The following is a 21408-nucleotide window of genomic DNA, read 5'->3' as shown; positions in this document are numbered from 1 at the left end:
CTCCATAGAGAGGCCCCGAACCTGGTTAAACATTGTGTCCCCTGTCTCCTGTTACCATGGATCCTAGACGCACAGTTCGGGACCCCCTACCCGAGATCCGCCGGTTTTGACACTGGCATTGGTGCTTTCATTGGGAGTTCCACTATGTAGTCGTCAAGAGGTTTGATGGCTCCTTCAATCATTTACGGGAAGTCTTTCTCCCCGGACAAATCTTCGTGTTCGGCGGCTACGCACTGTGGGCCAACTCGCTTGGCCATCTGGAGCAGATCGATAGCTAAGCCCCTGGCCGTCAGGTCAGATTCGAGAGCTTGAACTACGTCGTGGATATCCACGGAGACTTGATCTTCAATGGATTCGAGACACGGTAGTCGCTCCCCGTCACCTCGATGAACATGACTTAGATCTGTCATCGGGCCATACCTAGGAAATTGCACTTGAAACCGCTCTGGCCTTAGATCCGGAGCAGGTCGCACCATCCGAGGACAGGAAGCTCAACCCCGCCACGGAAGCCGCAGACTCCACGGCGTTGGAGCCGCACACAGACCTAACTTCCGGTAATGCCTGTGTCACCGGAACATCAAACTTGTTCCCGGTTATAAATTCCGAACTATGCGCGTCTGCGCATATCAAGCATGATCGGTCATCGATCACCGAGTTCAGCACCGCGGACATCTTTCGGCACTCGCCTTTGGGTGACATGCTAAACTCGTTAAGAGCACTATCTTTAGCGGGAGGCTCACAACCAAATTGTGTCTGGTTCGAAGACATAACTGACATGCTCGATTACGACTCCGACGACATCGATGGTCTGGACGATGCCGCCGAAGATGAATAGGCCCAGAACCTGCCGTTCACCGGGCGCTGGACGGCCACTTCCTCGTATGATGTATACATGGTGGATGCACCAAAGGAGAATAGCGGCGATGACATGGAAGATCCAGTTGAGGATAAACCTCCCGAGATACAATCAAAGTGTCGGCGTCAGCGACGCCGCTCTAAGTCATGCCGCAGTAAAGACAGCAACACCGGCACAGGAGAAGATAGCACGCCAGAAGGTGCGGAAGACAACGAAGACACTGTTAACGCAGCTACTGAACAGGATGAACAGGATGATGGGCAGGTTAGCCTTGGTAAACAGGCCACGCACGAAGACTCGGAGGACAGTAATTATCCTCCGTTCTCCGAGGATGAGGCGAGCCTCTGCATTGAGGATTTCATCGTGCTTAAGGAACCTCTTGAGAAGGAGCGCTTCAAGCGCCAGCTAATAGCCACTTAAAGGAGCCTGAAAAAGAAGAAGCAGCAGCTTCAAGCTGACCAAGATCTAGTCAATGATAAATGGACCAATGTCCTAGCAGCCGAAGAATACGGCCTCAAGCACCCAGCCAAAAGCTACCCAAAGCACAAATTGCTACCTCAGTTCGACGATGAGGCACCGGAACACATACCACCATCACGCAATGCGGCTGACCGACCACGTGTAAAACGGCAACTCAAGCGAATACTAGCCCACCCCGCCTCATCGCAAAGGCAGAGGTAAAGCAGCTCGCAGTCATACATACGACCTTCGGCAGGACCTGAACAATAAAGTAGGACAAACCAGATCAATCTACGGATCGCGAGGACGTGCCCCGACACACGACGAGAGCCATCTATTCGGACGTGACAAACCTTGTCATGCGCGGGCTGAAAGCCCCAAACGGACTCCATCAGAGCTACGTCGCGATACGACCCGATATAGAGGCACCGCACACCCTCATTGCTTGACCGACGAAGTCATGGAACATGAATTCCCAGAAGGGGTTCAAACCCGTGAATATAGAATCATACGATGGAACCACAGACCCCACAGGATGGATCGAAGACTTCATTCTCCATATTTACATGGCCCGCGGCGATGACCTTCATGCCATTAAATACCTCCCCCTAAAACTCAAAGGACCAGCCCGGCACTGGTTGAACAGCCTACCCGAAAAATCCATCGGCAGCTAGGAGGACTTGGAAGAAGCCTTCCTTGATAACTTCCAAATTACATATGTTCGACCTCCGGATGCTGATGACTTAAGCCATATAGTTCAACAGCCCGGATAGTCCGCCAGGAAATTCTGGACTAGGTTCTTAACTAAAAAGAACCAAATCGTCGACTGTCCAGATGCCGAAGCCCTAGAGGCCTTTAAACACAGCATCCACGACGAATGGCTTGCCTGCCACCTCGGCCAAGAGAAGCCAAAGTCCATGGCAGCCCTCACGGAACTCATGACCCGCTTTTGTGTAGGCGAGGATAGTTGGCTGGCCCGTAGCAAAAAATGCAAGCGATGCCGGCACCCCTGAAGCTAAAAATAGCAACAACGAGTCTCGACGCAACAGATACAAGCGTTGAAACAACAATGACAACACCGAGGATACGGCGGTCAACGCCGGATTCAGTGGCTCTAAGTGCGGTCAACGGAACAAGCCGTTCAAAAAGAACAATTCGGGCTCATCTAACTTGGACTGTATACTTGATCGTCCGTGCCAGATTCACGGCACCCCAGACAAACCACCCAATCATACCAATAGAGATTGTTGGGTTTTTAAACAGGCCGGCAAGTTAAATGCCGAAAGCAAAGATAAGGGATCGCAAAGCGAAGATGACGACGAGGAGCCCCGGCTGCCGAACACAGGAGGACAGGAGAAGTTTCCCCCCAGGTCAAAACGGTGAACATGATATACGCTACCCACATCCCCAGGAGGGAGCATAAGCGCGCGCTCAGGGACGTCTATGCGATAGAGCCAGTCACCCCAAAATTTAATCCATGGTCGTCAGGCCTAATCACTTTTCATAGCCGGGATCATCTGACCAGTATCCGTCATGGCGGTTCAGGCGCACTAATCTTGGACCCAATAATTGATGGGTTCCACCTAACGCGAGTCCTGATGGACGATGGTAGCAGCCTCAACTTGCTCTATCAGGATACAATGCGCAAAATGGGCATTAACCCATCACGGATCAAGCCCACAAAGACTACCTTTAACGGAGTCATACCAGGCGTAGAGGCCCGCTGTACGGGCTCAATCACACTAGAGGTTCTCTTCAGATCTCCGGACAACTTCCGAAGTGAGGAGTTAATCTTCAAAATCGTCCCCTTTCACAATGGCTATCACACACTGCTCGGACGAACCACATTTGCTCAATTCAAAGCGGTGCCACACTACGCTTATCTCAAGCTCAAGATGCCCGGACCGTGCGGCTTCATAACAGTTAATGGAAACACGGAACATTCCCTCAGCACTGAGGAGCACACCGCTGCCTTAAGCACAACATCTATTCGGCCGCCGAGCACCCCGGACACTATCAAGAGAGTCCGGACCACTCAGCAGCAGGACAACCCATCTCGTACATAATTACGCACTCAAGATACCATGGGCATAGACGGAGGCATAACTAGTCTGTGATCCACAATACGGCTCGACCGCTCCTGGATACACATACTCTCCTAGTTTCCCCTTCTCCTTTTCAGGATCTCTCTCCACAGGTTACCCCTGGTGGCCCAATCACTGGTCCTTTCAAAGGATAAATATACCAAGATGGCACGGAGCACAGACGTACAGGGGAATTTCTTAGGTGGTTTCTTCAACAATCACTCTACCTGTTTTCAAGACCCACAAGTAGCTCTCTCTTGGTCAAGGCTTAGCCCATTGCTTTGCACTATTTGTATCAATGCGCTTCAACATATTAATCAAAACTATAACAGAAACAGTTTGCGGCCCAAATTCCGTGGCCTTGGCTCATTACCTTGCTCTTTTTCTGCTTTCCTTTTTTTCCTTATTGATAATCCTATCAGATAGCGCCCGTACACTTTGGTACGTTCTAATTTGCCAGGGGCATCATAGCACCCCACAACACTGCAACAAAGTCCGAACACTTTCCACTATTCGCACCCCGAATTTAGCACTATATGCAGTGGCTCCGAATCATGTCTTTGGTCAATAGTTGGGATGCCCAGCTCCTGTGCTTGCTACCTTTAGTTCCACTATATCGGCTAAGGTAGTAAAGGGAGAACTACTACGATTGTGCCCTTGTTTACACGGGTGAGCACCTCAGGAGAGAAAGACAAAAACTGACTGTCATGATGCGGCGAGAGCCGGTCAGCTCTTCGGAGGTCTCAAATCATTAGAGATTTTTTCCGCATTATGCGACGGATCAGTATTTGCCCGATCAGGTGTTTATAGCTTCTTGGTTCAAATACCAGGGGCTGCGCCTAAATTTTTATCGTCAAATTCCTATGGCTAAGTGAGGGTATTTAATCCGAATAGTCTAATTGCTTGGTTCGCTGCGCTAAACACCACCTTCAAGGACCAAACAATTGGATCAAGAGTGTTTAGATTATATCGCAAACACCCCCATACTTCCTACGTGGGGGCAGCAGCCGACGACTGGCCAACTCTCAGATTTCATACAACACGGCCGCACAGCAGATGAAAATTTCAAAAACAATCATTATGTTACATAATGATACGTCTCCATCGTATCTATAATTTTTGATTGTTCCATGCCAATATTCTACAATTTTCATATACTTTTGGCAACTTTTTATACTATTTTTGGGACTAACATATTGATCCAGTGCCCAATGCCAGTTCCTATTTGTTGCATGTTTTTTGTTTTGCAGAATATCCATATCAAACGGAGTCCAAACGGGATAAAAATTGACGGAGTTTTTTTGAATACATATGATTTTTGGGAAGAAAAATCCACACGAGACGGTGCCCGAGGTGGCCACGAGGAAGGGGGGCACGCCTGCCCCCCCGGGCGTGCCCCTGACCCTCGTGGGCCACCAATAAGGCGGTTGATACCCTTCTTTCGACGCAAGAAAGCTAATATCCGGATAGAGATTGTCTTAAAATTTCAGCCCAATCGGAGTTACGGATCTCCAGGAATATAAGAAACGGTGAAAGGGAAGAATCTGAGAACGCACAAACAGACAGAGACAGAGAGACATATCCAATCTCGGAGGAGCTCTCGCCCCTCCCACGCCATGGAGACCATGGACCCGAGGGGAAACCCTTCTCCCATCTATGGAGGAGGTCAAGGAAGAAGAAGGAGGAGGGGGGCTCTCTCCCCCTTGCTTCTGGTGGCACCGGAGTGCCACCGGGGGCCATCATCATCACCGCGATCTACACCAACCCATCCGCCATCTTTACCAAGATCTCCATCAACTTCCCCCTCTATCTATTGCGGTCCACTCTCCCGCAACCCGCTGTACCCTCTACTTGAACATGGTGCTTTATGCTTCATATTATTATCCAATGATGTGTTGCCATCCTATGATGTCTGAGTAGATTTTCATTGTCCTATCGGTGGTTGATGAATTGCTATGATTGATTTAATTTGCTTGTGATTATGTTGCTGTCCTTTGGTGCCCATCATATGATTGCGTGCGTGGATCACACCTTAGGGTTAGTTGTATGTTGATAGGACTATGTATTGGAGGGCAAGAGTGACAGAAGCTTCAACCTAGCATAGAAATTGATGCATACGGGATTGAAGGGGGACCAATATACCTTAATGCTATGGTTGGGTTTTACCTTAATGAACATTAGTAGTTGTGGATGCTTGGTAATAGTTCCAATTATAAGTGCATAGAATTCCAAGTCAGGGATGACATGCCAGCAGTGGCCTCTCCCACATAATACTTGTTATATTTCGCAACTCCTACCACCACTTTTCCAGACTCGCTATATTTACTTTATTGTTTCTTTATCTAAACAGCCACTACTTTTTATTTACGTAATCATTATTATCTTGCAAACCTATCCACCAACACATATAAAGTACTTCTAGTTTCATACTTGTCCTAGGTAAAGCGAACGTCAAGCGTGCGTAGAGTTGTATCGGTGGTCGATAGAACTTGAGGGAATATTTGTTCTACCTTTAGCTCCTCGTTGGGTTCGACACTCTTACTTATTGAAAACTGTTGCGATCCCCTATACTTGTGGGTTATCAAGACCTTTTTCTGGCGCCGTTGCCGGGGAACAATAGCGTGGGGTGAATATTCTCGTTTGTGCTTGTTTGCTTTATCACTAAGTAATTTTTATTTGCTGTTCTTAGTTGTTTTCTATCTTTAGTTATGGGTAGGAAACGCAAAATACCAAAAAAATACTCAAAATCTATCACACTGCTGAAGCCTATTACTTGGATCATCTTCGATCCCTATGTGCTCGTGTTGAAACCCCAACTAGCTTAGTTGAGGGCAAATCTTTAGATGAGCATGCTTATTATGTGCGACACTGAATATCCGAAAAAGGGAAACTTTATTGGATCAAATTCATCATTTGCAATGCTCTACTTGGAATTTATGTGAAATATATGATTATACTTGTTGTTCTGAAGACCCTAAGAAACACCTTCCCTACCAATGTTTGTTTAGTGATAATGGAATCGTATCCTCTTATGCTAAGGGTGTTTATAGTTTCTATGATGTTCAACAAATTGAAGAATTTGTTGCTTTTAAGGGTGCTTATGAAATTTCTTCTTTGATTGAAAAGTATGATGCTACTCTTTACAAATATGAAAATTTTGCCATACTTAAATATTGCTATGATAATTATGCTTCTGATGCCTATGTTGAACCATATATTGAGGACTATTCCGCTGTCCAACAAGAGACTAATATTTTGCAGGAGTCTATGGAAGAAGAAATTGATGAAACCGTGAGCTCATTGGATAAAAAGATGAGGAGGAGAGCGAACAACAAAAGGAGGAAGAGCGGATTAGCTACCCGTGCCCACCTTCTAATGAGAGTAACTCTTCAACTCATACATTGTTTAATTTCCCTTCGTGCTTGTCGGAGGATGATTGCTATGATGATTGTTATGATCCCGTTGATTCTTTTGAAATATCCCTTTTTTATGATGCTTGCTATGCTTGTGGCCAATATGCCAATATGAATTATGCTTATGGAGATGAACTTGCTATAGTTCCTTATGTTAAACATGAAATTGTTGCTATTGCACCCACGCATGACAGTCCTATTATCTTTTTGAATTCTCCAAACTACACTATATCGGAGAAGTCTGCTCTTATTATGGATTATATAGATGGGTTGCCTTTTACCGTTACACATGATGATTTTGATCAATATAATATGCATGTGGTTGCTGCTCCTACTTGCAATTATTATGAGATAGGAACTATATCTCCACCTCTCTATGTTTCCAATATGATAAAATTGCAAGAAACTGTTTATACTATGCATTGGCCTTTACTTTGTGTGCATGAATTGTTCTTTTATGACATGCCGATGCATAGGAAGAGAGTTAGACTTCGTTGTTGCATGATATATTTTACTTTGTGCTCACTACTAAATGCCAAATCATTGCTAATTAAAATTGGCTTTGATATACCTTGGGATCCGGGTGGATCCATTACTTGAGCTCTATATGCCTAGCTCAATGTTAGGGAGACAACCCAGAAGTTTTAGAGAGTCATTTATTTCTGTTGTGTGCTTTTATAAAGTTTAGAAATAAAAATAATGTGCCAAGGTTTGCCTTTAGGATGTTTACATTTGCTTGATGGTTTGTACGGTGCAGGACAGAAACTTTGGCTGTAGTGTGTGATTTTACATTTTTAACTGGAACGTCTAATGGTTCTAATTCTTTTTGAACTGTCTTCCTATACAAATTGTTTATTTCTCCTAATTTTGGCAGAATTTGTCAAGTAACATAAGTATGGTGAATGTTCAGATTATTACACACTAATCTGTTTTAGACAGATTCTGTTTTTGATGCAGAGTTTGCTTGTTTTGATGAAACTATCGATTTATATCAGTAGATTAAGCCATGGAAAAGTTATATTACAGTAGAAACAATGGAAAAATAAAATATGAATTGGTTTGCAACAGTACCTAGAGTAGTGATTTGCTTTGTTATACTAACGGATCTTACCGAGTTTTCTGTTGAAGTTTTGTGTGGATGAAGTGTTCGATGATCGAGAAGGTCTCGATGTGAGAAGAAGGAAGAGAGGCAAGAGCTCAAGCTTGGGGATGCCCGAGGCACCCCAAGTAAATATTCAAGGAGACTCAAGCGTCTAAGCTTGGGGATGCCCCGGAAGGCATGCCCTCTTTCTTCAACAAGTATCGGTATGTTTTCAGATTCGTTTGCACTTCACTTATATGTGCAATCTTGAGCGTCTTTTGCATTTAGTGTTCATTTTTATTTTATGAACCATGCTGGTATAAGATAGTCCTTGGTTTATTTATATAATGAACTTTGCACTTCACTTATATCTTTTGAGTATGGCTTTATAGAATGCTTCATGTGCTTCGCTTATATCATTTGAAGTTTGGATTGCCTGTTTCTCTTTACATAGAAAACCGCCATTTGTAGAATGCTCTTTTGCTTCACTTATATTTGTTAGAGCGTGGGCATATCTTTTGTTGAAAGAATTAAACTCTCTTGCCTAACTTATATCTATTTAGAGAGATGACAGGAACTGGTCATTCACATGGTTAGTCATAAAATCCTGCATAAACTTGTAGATCGCTGAATATGATATGTTTGATTCCTTGCAATAGTTTTGTGATATAAAGATGGTGATATTAGAGTCATGCTAGTGGATAGTTGTGGTTGTAGAAATACTTGTGTTGAGGTTTTTGATTCCCGTAGCATGCACGTATGGCGAACAGTTATGTGATGAAGTTGGAGCAGGATTTATTTATTGATTGTCTTCCTTATGAGTGGCGGTCGGGGACGAGCGATGGTCTTTTCCTACCAATCTATCCCCCTAGGAGCATGCGCGTAGTACTTTGTTTCGATGACTAATAGATTTTTTCAATAAGTATGTGAGTTCTTTATGACTAATGTTGAGTCCATGGATTATACGCACTCTCACCCTTCCATTATTGCTAGCCTCTCTAGTACCGCGCAACTTTCGCCGGTACCATAAACCCACCATATACCTTCCTAAAACAGCCACCATACCTACCTATCATGGCATTTCCATAGCCATTCCGAGATATATTGCCATGCAACTTCCATCATCATCATCATATACATGACTTGAGCATTAATTGTCATATTGTTTTGCATGATCGTAAGATAGCTAGCATGATGTTTTCATGGCTTGTCCGTTTTTTGATGTCATTGCTACGCTAGATCATTGCACATCCCAGTACACCGCCGGAGGCATTCATATAGAGTCATATCTTTGTTCTAGATATCGAGTTGTAATATTGAGTTGTAAGTAAATAAAAGTGTGATGATCATCATTATTAGAACATTGTCCCATGTGAGGTTATCAGAATAAAAGTGGCCAAAGAAGCCCCAAAAAATAAAAGAGAGAGAGGCCAAAGAAGCCTACAAAAACAAGAAAAAAAGAAAAAAGGAAAAAAAGAAAAAAAATGAGAGAAAAAGAGAGAAGGGGCAATGTTACTATCCTTTTACCACACTTGTGCTTCAAAGTAGCACCATGTTCTTCATATAGAGAGTCTCTTGAGTTATCACTTTCATATACTAGTGGGAATATTCATTATAGACTTGGCTTGTATATTCTGATGATGGGCTTCCTCAAATGCCCGAGGTCTTCATGAGCAAGCAAGAAGCAAGTTGGATGCACACCCACTTAGTTTCAGTTGGAGCTTTCATACACTTATAGCTCTAGTGCATCTGTTGCATGGCAATCCCTACTCACTCACATTGCTATCTATTGATGGGCATCTCCATAGCCTGTTGATAAGCCTAGTTGATGTCAGACTATCTTCTCCTTTTTGTCTTCTCCACCATCATATTCTATACCACCTATAGTGCTATGTCCATGGCTCACGCTCATGTATTGCGTGAAAGTTGAAAAGGTTTGAGAACTTCAAAAGTATGAAACAATTGTTTGGCTTGTCATCGGGGTTGTGCATGATGTGAGTATTTTGTGTGGTGAAGATGGAGCATAGCCAGACTATATGATTTTGTAGGCATAACTTTCTTTGGCCTTGTTGTTTTGAAAAGACATGATTGCTTTATTAGTGGGCTTGAAGTATTATTGTTTTTATGTCAAATGATAGACTATTCTTTGAATCATTCGTGTCTTAATATTCATGCCATGATTAGACATATGATCAAGATTATGCTAGGTAGCATTCCACATCAAAAATTATCTTTTTTATCATTTACCTACTCAAGGACGAGCAGGAATTAAGCTTGGGGATGCTGATACATCTCCGTCGTATCCATAATTTTTGATTGTTCCATGCCAATATTCTACAACTTTAATATACTTTTGGCAACTTTTTATACTATTTTTGAGACTAACATATTGATCCAGTGCCCAGTGCCAGTTCCTGTTTGTTGCATGTTTTTTGTTTTGCAGAATATCCATATCAAACAGAGTCCAAACGGGATAAAAATTGATGGAGATTTTTTCTGGAATATGTATGATTTTTGGGAAGAAAAATCCACGCGAGACGGTGCCTGAGGTGGCCATGTGGCAGGGGGCGCGCCTGCCCCCCTGTGCGCGCCCCTAACCCTCGTGGGCCACCCGTAAGGTCGTTGATGCCCTTCTTTCGCCGCAAGAAAGCTAATATCCGGATAGAGATCGTGTTAAAATTTTAGCATAATCGGAGTTACGGATCTCCGGGAATATAAGAAACGGTGAAAGGGAAGAATCTGAGAACGCAGAAACAGAGAGAGACAGAGAGACAGATCCAATCTCGGAGGGGATCTCGCCCCTCCCACGCCATGGAGACAATGGACCAGAGGGGAAACCCTTATCCCATGTAGGCAGGAGGTCAAGGAAGAAGAAGAAGGAGGGGGGCTCTCTCCCCCTCGCTTCCGGTGGCACCGGAGTGCCACCTGGGGCCATCATCATCACCGCGATCTACACCAACACCACCGCCATCTTCACCAACATCTCCATCACCTTCCCCCCTCTATCTACATAAGTCCACTCTCCTGCAACCTGTTGTACCCTCTACTGGAACATGGTGCTTTATGCTTCATATTATTATCCAATGATGTGTTGCCATCCTATGATGTCTGAGTAGATTTTCTTTGTCCAATCAGTGGTTGATTAATTGCTATGATTGATTTAATTTGCTTGTGGTTATGTTGCTGTCCTTTGGTGCCCATCATATGATTGCGCACGTGGATCACACCTTAGGGTTAGTTGTATGTTGATAGGACAATGTATTGGAGGGCAAGAGTGACAGAAGCTTCAACCTAGCATAGAAATTGATGCATACGGGATTGAAGGGGGACCAATATACCTTAATGCTATGGTTGGGTTTTACCTTAGTGAACATTAGTAGTTGCGGATGCTTGCTAATAGTTCCAATCATAAGTGCATAGAATTCCAAGTCGGGGATGACATGCTACAAGTGGCCTCTCCCACATAATACTTGTTATCGGTCTAGTAAAGTAGTCAATTTCTTAAGGGGCAATTTCGCAACTCCTACCACCACTTTTCCACACTCGCTATATTTACTTTATTGTTTCTTTATCTAAACAACCCCTACTTTTTATTTATGTAATCTTTATTATCTTGCGAACCTATCCAAGAACACCTACAAAGTACTTCTAGTTTCATACTTGTTCTAGGTAAAGCGAACGTCAAGCGTGCGTAGAGTTGTATCGGTGGTCGATAGAACTTGAGGGAATATTTGTTCTACCTTTAGCTCCTCGTTGGGTTCGACACTCTTACTTTTCGAAAACTGTTGTGATCCCCTATACTTGTGGATTATAACATAACAAATCAGTTTCATTATACAAGGCAGAGACAACATGAACATATTCATTCGAATATAATGTTTTGCGCACATTGCGTCGCCACAATTCGGGACCCCTACAGGACGTCTTCAAAATACTGGTCTGGCGTGCGGTACTCCTTGCCTTTAGGTGGCCCCTCGGTCACAAGCTTGACGGCATCCATCTTCGCCCACCACACCTTGACGTGGGCGAAGGCCATACACGCACCCTCGATGGGGGCCAACCCGTTGACGATGTCCAGCCAAGGGCAGGGACCTACCAGCCGCTTCACGAGTCCGAAGTAGCTGCTGGGTATAGCTTTGGCAGGCCACATCCGGATTACTAAATCCTTCATGGCCAGTTTGGCCACCCTATGTAGCTCGACCAGCTGTTTTAGCTGATCGGTGAAGGGCACCAGATGTGCTGGCAAAAGGTATTGCGACCAGAATAGCTTCTCCGTCGAGCACCCTTCTTCGTCTCGGAAGAACTCTGCAGCGTCGGACACACTACACGGCAGATCTACAAATGCCCCTGGAGAACTCCTAATCCTGGTTTGTAGGAAATACTTCTTCTTCACATACTTGCTTTGCATACTAAACGCCTTATCCGCCGCGATCTTCTTGGCCTCCTGGATCTCCTGGAGGGCACCCTGGGCTTCAACCCGGGCCACTTCCGCGCTTTGACGAGCATTGGTGACTTCGGTCTCTCGAGCCAAAAAATCTCCCTCCAGGGTCTCATACTTCTTCACAGCGTCCTGGAGCTCTTGCTGGACCTCGTTCAGCCTGGCCTGAGGCTTCTTGCAAGCGGCCTGCTCCTTGACAGCTTTTCCCTCGGCTTCGACCAGGGCCTTATTCAGGGCCTCAACCTCGGTCATGGCCCCTACACTTATCATGACACTACGGTTAGTATACATCATTTATTCTTTGCGAATATATAGCGAGTCATTACATACCCTGCTGGTCTTCCAGATGCTTCCTCGCTTGGCCGAGCTCCTCCTCGACCCGCTCCAGTCTCTGCTTCAGGCCGGAGACTTCGGCAGTGTGTGAGGTCGTGGCCAGCAATGAAGCCTTCTTATTCACATCAGACACATTTTAGTTAGCTTCCTGAGAAATTTAATTGATCCTCTATCTGACTTTTCTTTCCGAACACCGGACAGTGTCTCAGGGGCTACTGTATGTATTGGGATTTTCCCTGTGACGCTGCTTACCTCAAAACCTGTCAACAGGCCGTTGTAGGCTTCGGTCAGTCCCCTCTTGATGGACTGAACCTTCTTAATCACCATACCCATAAGGATGCGGTGTTCTTCCACAATGGAAGTGCCTCGTAGCGCTTCCAGTAGATTATCCGGTGCCTCTGGTTGGACAGAGGTCACCGGTAGAACAGGCACACCCCCTTCTTTCGAAGGAGGTTCTTCATCGGATTCCGGAACCGAATGGGTCTCCGGAATCGTATTTGACTGGGGACCGAACTGATCGAGGCTCCTAGTCGACAGGAGGATCTGCTACCCCATGTATCCGGAAGGCGAGGTCTTGTCTCCTGGTGCCACCATGACGGCCTCCTGAACCTCTCCCTGGCCTGGGAAGGTCCTTTGGGACAACACCTTGTCATTTTCCTTGGCCTTGGGAGAGTAAGCGGTCGGCGGTGTCTAGCTGGCCATTGCCTTTGAATCCAACGAGCCTCTTGATGGGGATTGCTGGGAGCTGTCATGGGTCGGACTGCAATAACATGATTAACCATATTAATACCGTAGACTGGACAGGCTGGATAAATAGACGAGTGCGGGTTCTTAGTACTCACGATGCGGCCAGGGGCTTGTTCCGGGGCCTTCGCTCCGGGCTATTGTCGACGTCCCAGGCGGAGTTATCCGCGAGAGGGCCCTTCCCCCTCTTGGGCGCCTCCGCCTCCAGATTTGTGGAGGTCGCCCTCTTCCTCCTCCCCCCATCAGTGGGAGAGTCGCTCTCCTCCTCATCATCATCATCGTCTTCGGCAGCGAAGCAGCGGGTCTTGTCTTCGGACATCACGTCCAAAGTGCCGTTGCAGCACGGGCCACTCCAGACCCCCTTGGCCTTCTTCTCCGGCGCCTTATAGGGCACCAGTACCAGCATATTCGCTAGACGTGGGATGACTGGTTCCTCAGGTAGCAGAGCTGGACACTGTATCCGCTTCGCCCTCTCCATCCATTCCTGAAAAAGCAATGATAATAAAAGTTCAGATATCATCCTTGAAACAAGCATGTAGTGGATCCGTTAAAGACTTACCTCACTGGCGGGGTGGTTAATGTCGTGCCCGCTGTCCGAGTCTGTGGCTGGCGGTGTCTCGTTGCCCTTGAAGAGCAACTTCCAGGCATCTTCCTGAGTGGTTCTGAACAGCCTCTCTAGGTTTTGGTGCTTCTCCGGATTAAACTCCCATAAAGGGCGACTTCGGCTTTGGCATGGGAGGATCCGGCGAACCAGCATCACCTGGATTACGTCGACAAGCTTGATGTCTTTATCCACCATGCTTTGAATGCGCGTTTGCAGCGCTATCAGCTCGTCTAACGAGGACCAGTTTGGGCCCTTCTCAACCCAAGAGGTGAGTCGCATTAGAGCGCCAGAGTTGAATTCGGCAGCCACGGCCCAGGTGGCACCGCGGGGTTCTGTGTAGTAGAACCACAGTTTCTGCCATTCCTTGACAGTTTCCACGAAAGTACCTTTTAGCCTGGAGACATTGGTCAGCTTGCTCACCATGGCGCCTCCGCACTCCGCGTGCTGGCCATCCACCACCTTCGGCTTCATGTTGAAGACCTTGAGCTACAGGCCAAAGTGGGGATGGATGCGGAGGAAGGCCTCACACACGACGATGAACGCCGAGATGTTGAGGAAAGAGTTCGGGGCTAGATCATGGAAGTCTAGCCCGTAATAAAACATCAGCTCGCGGACGAAAGGGTGGAGGGGAAACCCTAGCCCGCTGATGAAATGAGGGATGAATACCAGCCTCTCATTGGGCTTCGGTGTGGGGACAACTTGCCCCTTGGCTAGAAGATGGTGGGCTATTTCCTTCGCCAGATACCCGGCTGCCTGAAGCTCGGTAATGTCCTTCCCCTCGAAGGAGGAGGCCATCCACTTGCCTTGACCTTCAGATTCGGACATGGTTGAGTGCTTGCTCGAGTGGGGAAAAGATGAGAACTTGGGCGCTAGAGCTCAAGAGTGGAAGGGCAGAGGAAGAAAGAAGGCATGGGAGAAGAAGGGGAATCCTTATCCCCTTATAAAGGCAGTGAATATCGAACGCCTCCACACTCGCCCTAAAACTCGCCTATTCCCAAGTGTTGTTTAAACGGCATGGTTGGGTTACCCACACCCGTATCGATGAGAGTCCCACAATAAGGGAACATGATATCTACTTTGACAAGACGTGCCAATGGAAACCGCATCTCTAAACATGGAACGGCAGACAAAAACGATTCGATATAATGACCGGAGAGACGTGATGTCATCTTGCAAAAAGGTGTCAGCAGATGGGAATCGTGAAATATTATATTCTCTGCAGTCGTGTGTGGTATTTGTGTTGCAGATCCGGGCACATTCATTTTATCCGAAGACTATCTTGGAGTATTCGGAAAGGGGAACCCGCCTTGCAATGCCGAAGACAATCTGCGCGCCAGACACCTCGTCATTGAAGCCTGGTTCAGGGGCTATTGAGGGAGTCCTGGACTAAGGGGTCCTCGGGTGTCCGACCTAATAGATATGGGCCGGACTAATGGGCCGTAAAGATACATAGACCGAAGACTCTACCCGTGTCCGGATGGGACTCTCCTTGGCGTGGAAGGAAAAATTGGCGACCAACTATGAAGATTCATTTCTCTATAACCGACCTTGTGTAACCCTAGATCCCTCCTGTGTCTATATAAACCGGAGGGCTAGGTCCATAGATATATCCTCATAATCATAGTCAGGCTAGACTTTTAGGGTTTAGCCATCACGATCTCGTGGTAGATCAACTCTTGTAATACTCATATTCATATAGATCAATCAAGCAGGAAGTAGGGCATTACCTCCTTAGAGAGGGCCCGAACCTGGGTAAACATTGTGTCCCCTGTCTCCTGTTACCATCGATCCTAGACACAAAGTTCTGGACCCGCTACCCGAGATCCGCTGGTTTTGACACCGACATCCACCAACAATACAACTGACTATGAAGGGCTCCTTGCCGGGCTCAGGATTGCAGCCGACTTGGTAATTAAGAAGCTGATCATTCGAGGATATTCATAGCTTGTGGTGAGACAAGTCAACAAGGAGTATCAAAGTCCATTGATGGAGGCATACATCGAGGAATTGAGGAGATTAGAGGAGCACTTAGACAGATTGCAAACAGAGCACGTACCCCATGCGGAAAACAACATAGTTGATCATATGTCAAAGTGTGCTGCGCAAAAGCTTCCTGTAGAACCAGGGACTTTTATTCTCCATCTTACTCAGCCCTCCATATCCCCAGCAAAAATGGCCCAGAAGAGGAGAAACTTGGACTACGGTAAGCCTCTCCTGGTAGAGCCGTCCGCTCCTAGCAGAGACCCTGCCGGAAACAATTCCTCACATCCTGACGGACCACCCCCTCCAGCCGGGCATATGGAACCAGTGAACGAAGCTGGTGCTTCCGCAGCAGAGGAGGTGCGGCTAGTCCTCGTTGCCGAGCCCCAGGATCCAACTTGGGCAAGGCACATTGTCCACTTCCCCCAAACCGGAGAACTTCCCGGCGACCAAGATGAAGCTAAAAAAGTAGCTTGGAGAGCCACTATGTATCACTTTGTCGATGAAACTCTATACTGAAGGAGGCCCAATGGTGTAAAATAGAAGTGTGTGTGCCAGGAAGAAGGAAAGGAACTGCTGGCTAAGATTCACAAAGGAATGTGCGACTCCCACATTGGATAAAGGGCGTTAGTTGGGAAATCATTCCGACAAGGATTCTATTGGGCCACAGCCCTCCAAGATGCGGTCGATCTAGTCACAAAATGTGAACCTTCCAGTTCCATTCCAAGAAAACACACCTGCCTACCCAAGCTCTCGAAACAATCCCTATATCATGGCCATTTTGGTCTAGGGGCTCGATATCCTTGGCCCATTCCCCCAAGCAATCGGGGTCTTTGAATTCTTGTTCATTGCCATCGACAAGTTTACACAAAGGTCAGAAGTGACTGTCGCGTGAAAGGTGACTGCTCGGTTAGCTATCAAGTTCTTGCAAGAATTGGTGTGTTGTTTTAGAGTTCCAGCAAGGATCATCACCGACAATGACACCCAGTTCAAGCCTTCATGCAATACGTTAATGCCCTCGGATGCAAGATCTCATTTGCCTCTGTGGCACACCCCCGGAGCAATGGACAAGCTGAGAGGGCGAACGCATCTCTCGCACACCCATGGAACTCATCTACGGGTCACCTCGAATGCTTGCCTACGATGAGGTAGCGCAACATCAGCACTGGCGTGACGATGTTGTGCTACTCGAGGAGAACCATCTCCGGGCTGCTACGCATGCTGCACGCTACCAGCAAGCCCTGCATCGCTATCATAGGCACAGACTTCGTGCCCGGTGTGTTGAGGAAGGTGACCTTGTCCTTAGGCGTGTTTAGTCCGCAAAGGGTACAAACAAGTTGTCACCAAAGTGGGAAGGCCCTTACCGGCTAGTACGAGTCACTAGACCTGGCGCAGTCCATCTGGAGACCGGAGATGGCACTCAGTTGCAAAACTCATGGAATATTGAGCATCTCTGTAAGTTCTACCCATAAGGGACGGCTGTTGGGCCCTGCCCGATAGCTACCCTTTTGTATATACCTTGGCTCAGCTGCATGTAACCACTTTTACAAAGCCGAGGGGCCCCTGACCAAGATTGCATGCATGCATGGGCATTCCAAGATCAACTCCATGAGCATTTGCATATGCATATAGATAGGATCGCATTCTGCATTCATTCTCATCTACATGAAGCTGCAGGTTCCTGCCGTGAGCTTGGCATCGACAAGGAGTTGAGAAGATTGCCAGGCACAACTGATGGAGTCCTAGATTAGGGGGTCTCCAGACAGCCGGACTATATCCTTTGGCCGAACTGTTGGACTATGAAGATACAAGATTGAAGACTTCGTCCCGTGTCCGGATGGGACTCTCCTTGGCGTTGAAGGAAAGCTTGGCAATACGGATATGTAGATCTCCTTCCTTGTAACCAACTCTGTGTAACCCTAGCCCCTTCCGGTGTCTACATAAACCGGAGGGTTTAGTCCATAGGACGACGACAATTATACCATAGGCTAGCTCCTAGGGTTTAGCCTCTTCGATCTCGTGGTAGATCAACTCTTGTAATACTCATATCATCAAGATCAATCAAGCAGGAAGTAGGGTATTACCTCCATCGAGAGGGCCCGAACCTGGGTAAACATCGTGTCCCCCGCCTCCTGTTACCATCCGCCTTAGACGCACAGTTCGGGACCCCCTACCCGAGATCCGCCGATTTTGACACCGACATGGTGCTTTCATTGAGAGTTCCACTGTGTCGTCACCATAAGGCTTGATGGCTCCTTCGATCATCGGTAATGATGCGGTCCAGGGTGAGGTTTTCCTCCCCGGACAGATCTTCGTATTCAGCGGCTTCGCACTGTGGGCCAACGCGCTTGGCCATCTGGAGCAGATCGAGAGCTACGCCCCTGGGCATCAGGTCAGGTTCGGAAACTTAAACTACACTACCGACATCCACAGAGACTTGATCTTTGACGGATTCGAGCCAATACCAGGTGCGCTGCACGATCACGACGAGCATGATTTAGCTCTGCCGTCGGACAATGTTCGGGAGATCACACCTGCAACTTCTTCGGCCTTCAATCCGGAGCAAATTGCACCATCCGAGGACGGGTGGATAGACCCCGTCATGGAGGCCACACACTCAGTGGCGATAGAGCCGGATACTAACTTCACCCCTTACGAGAGCCGTGTTGCCGAACCACTAGATTCGTCTCTGGCCACGGACTCCGAGCCGCCTACGTCCATGCCTATCGAATCCGATTGGGCGCCGATCATGGAGTTCACCTCCGCGGATATCTTTCAGAACTCACCTTTTGGCGACGTGCTAAATTCATTAAGGTCTCTCTCCTTGTCAGGAGAACCTTGGCCAAACTATGTCCGGCTAGAATGGGATGTGGTTGATGAAGAAATTCTCTACCCACCCACCACCCACTTAGTAGCCACTGTCCATGATTTAACCGACATGCTCGACTTCGACTCCGAAGACATCGACGGTATGGATGACGATGCAGGAGACGAACAGGAACCACCGCCCACAGGGCGCTGGACCGCCACCTCATCATATGATATATACATGGTGGACACCCCCAAAGAGGGCAATGGCGATGAGACAGCGGGGGATGACCCCTCCAAGAAGCAACCCAAGCGCCGACATCAGCGGCGCCGCTCTAAGTCCCGCCATAGCAAAAGTAGTGATACTAGCACAAGAGACAATAACACTCCGGATAGTGCCGACGACGACAACAATCCCCTCCAACATGATTTAGAGCGGGAGGGTGAACAAGCTAGCCCTCCAGAGCAGGCGGCAGATGGAGAATCGGAGGAGGACAATTACATGCCTCTCTCCGAAGACAAGGTGAGCCTCGACGACGAAGAATTTATTGTGCCTGAGGATCCCGTCGAGCAGGAGCGCTTCAAGCGCCGGCTTATGGCCACATCAAATAGCTTCAAGAAAAATCAACAACAGCTTCAAGCTGATCAAGATTTGCTAGCAGACAGATGGACCAAAGTCCTTGCGGCCGAGGAATACGAACTCGAGCATCCCTCCAAGAGTTACCCAAAGCGCAGGCTGCTACCTCACCTCGAGGAGGAAGGATTGAAACCTACATCACCAGCGTATGATGCGGCTGACGGGCCACCTCGTGGCCGAGACACACAGGCATTTCAGCCCGAAGTCCAGCCAGCACCCCGACGACAATCAAACAAAAATGCTAAGGCCCGGGGCAACACGCGGGACCTGCGAGACGTATTGGAAAACAAGGCAAAACATGCAAGATCGATCTACAGATCACGGGGGCGTGCACCAACACGCGACGATGATCGTCACGCCGGATACACTAAAAGCAGATCCGGCCAAGCCGAACACGGCAGACAATACTCGTATGAACCGCGTCGTGATATAGCCCGACATAGAGGCGCCGCACACCCCTTATGCTTCACTGATGAAGTAATGGATCACGAATTCCCAGAAGGGTTTAAACCCGTAAACATTGAATCATACGATGGTACTACAGACCCCGCGGTATGGATAGAAGACTTCTTCCTCCACATTCACATGGCCCACGGGGATGACCTACATGCCATCAAGTATCTCCCGCTAAAACTCAAAGGGCCGACTCGGCATTGGCTCAATAGCTTGCCAGCAAACTCCATCAGAAATTGGGAGAACCTGGCAGAGGCATTCCTGGACAATTTCCAGGGCACTTATGTGCGACCGCCGGACGCTGATGATTTAAGTCACATAACTCTGCAGCCAGGGGAATCGGCCAGGAAATTCTGTACACGGTTCCAGAAGAAGACTAATCAAATTGTCGACTGGCCGGATGCAGAGGCCTTAGCGGCATTTAAGCATAATATATGTGACGAATGGCTCGCCCGGCACCTCGGCCAATAGAAGCCAAAATCCATGGCAACCCTCATGACACTTATGACCCACTTTTGTGCGGGCGAATATAGTTAGTTGGTTCGTAGTACCAATACAGCAAGCAAACCTGGCATATCAGAGGCCAGGGACAGCAACGGCAAACCACGATGCAACAAACACAAGCGCCACAAATATGGTGAAAACGCCGAAAATACGGCAGTTAATGCCGGGTACAGGGGCTCAAAGTTCGGGCAGCGGAAAGGGCCACCCAAAAATAAAAATCCGGTTCCATCCAGTCTGGACCGCATACTCGATCGCCAATGCCTAATTCGTGGCACCCCAGAAACGCCAGCCACCCATACCAACAGAGAATCTTGCATCTTCAAACAAGCGGGCAAGGCAGGCGCCAAAGATGAAGAGGGGTCTCAAAGCGACGATAGAGATGAAGAGCCTAGATCACCGAACACAGGAGGGCAAAAGAAAATCCCCCCCCCCATATTCAATCGGTGAATTTGGTAAATACCACACAAATTGCCAACTCGTACCAGATATGCACCCTTAGGGATGGCAACTCAACGGAACTAGCCGTCCCACAATATAAACTAGGGCCGGTCACCTTCAACCGCACGGATCGTCCGGTTAACGCCAATCGGGGCAATCCAGCAGCACTAATCCTCGACCCAATAGTAGACGGGTTCCACCTCACTCGAGTCCTGGTAGCAGTTTAAATCTGCTTTACCAGGACACAGTGCGCAAGATGGGCATCGATCATTCGGCGACCAAACCCACTAAAGCCACATTTAGAGGCATCATACAAGGTATGGAGGCTAGCTGTACAGCCTCCATTGCCCTTGAGGTAATCTTTGGATCAGCAGAAAATTACCGTATCGAAGAGTTAATCTTCGAAATCGCCCCTTTCCGCAGTGATTATAAAGCACTGCTCGGACGAACCGCGTTCGCTCGATTAAATGTGGTGCCACATTATGCCTACCGTAAGCTCAAGATGCCCGGTCCACGCGGCGTCATCACGGTTCATGTCAAGGCCGAACCTTCCTTCGGCACCAACAAATACACCAC

The sequence above is a fragment of the Triticum urartu genome, chromosome 1, assembly GCF_003073215.2.
Source record: "Triticum urartu cultivar G1812 chromosome 1, Tu2.1, whole genome shotgun sequence".
NCBI lineage: Eukaryota > Viridiplantae > Streptophyta > Magnoliopsida > Poales > Poaceae > Triticum > Triticum urartu.
Note: the sequence above shows the minus strand (reverse complement) of the source record.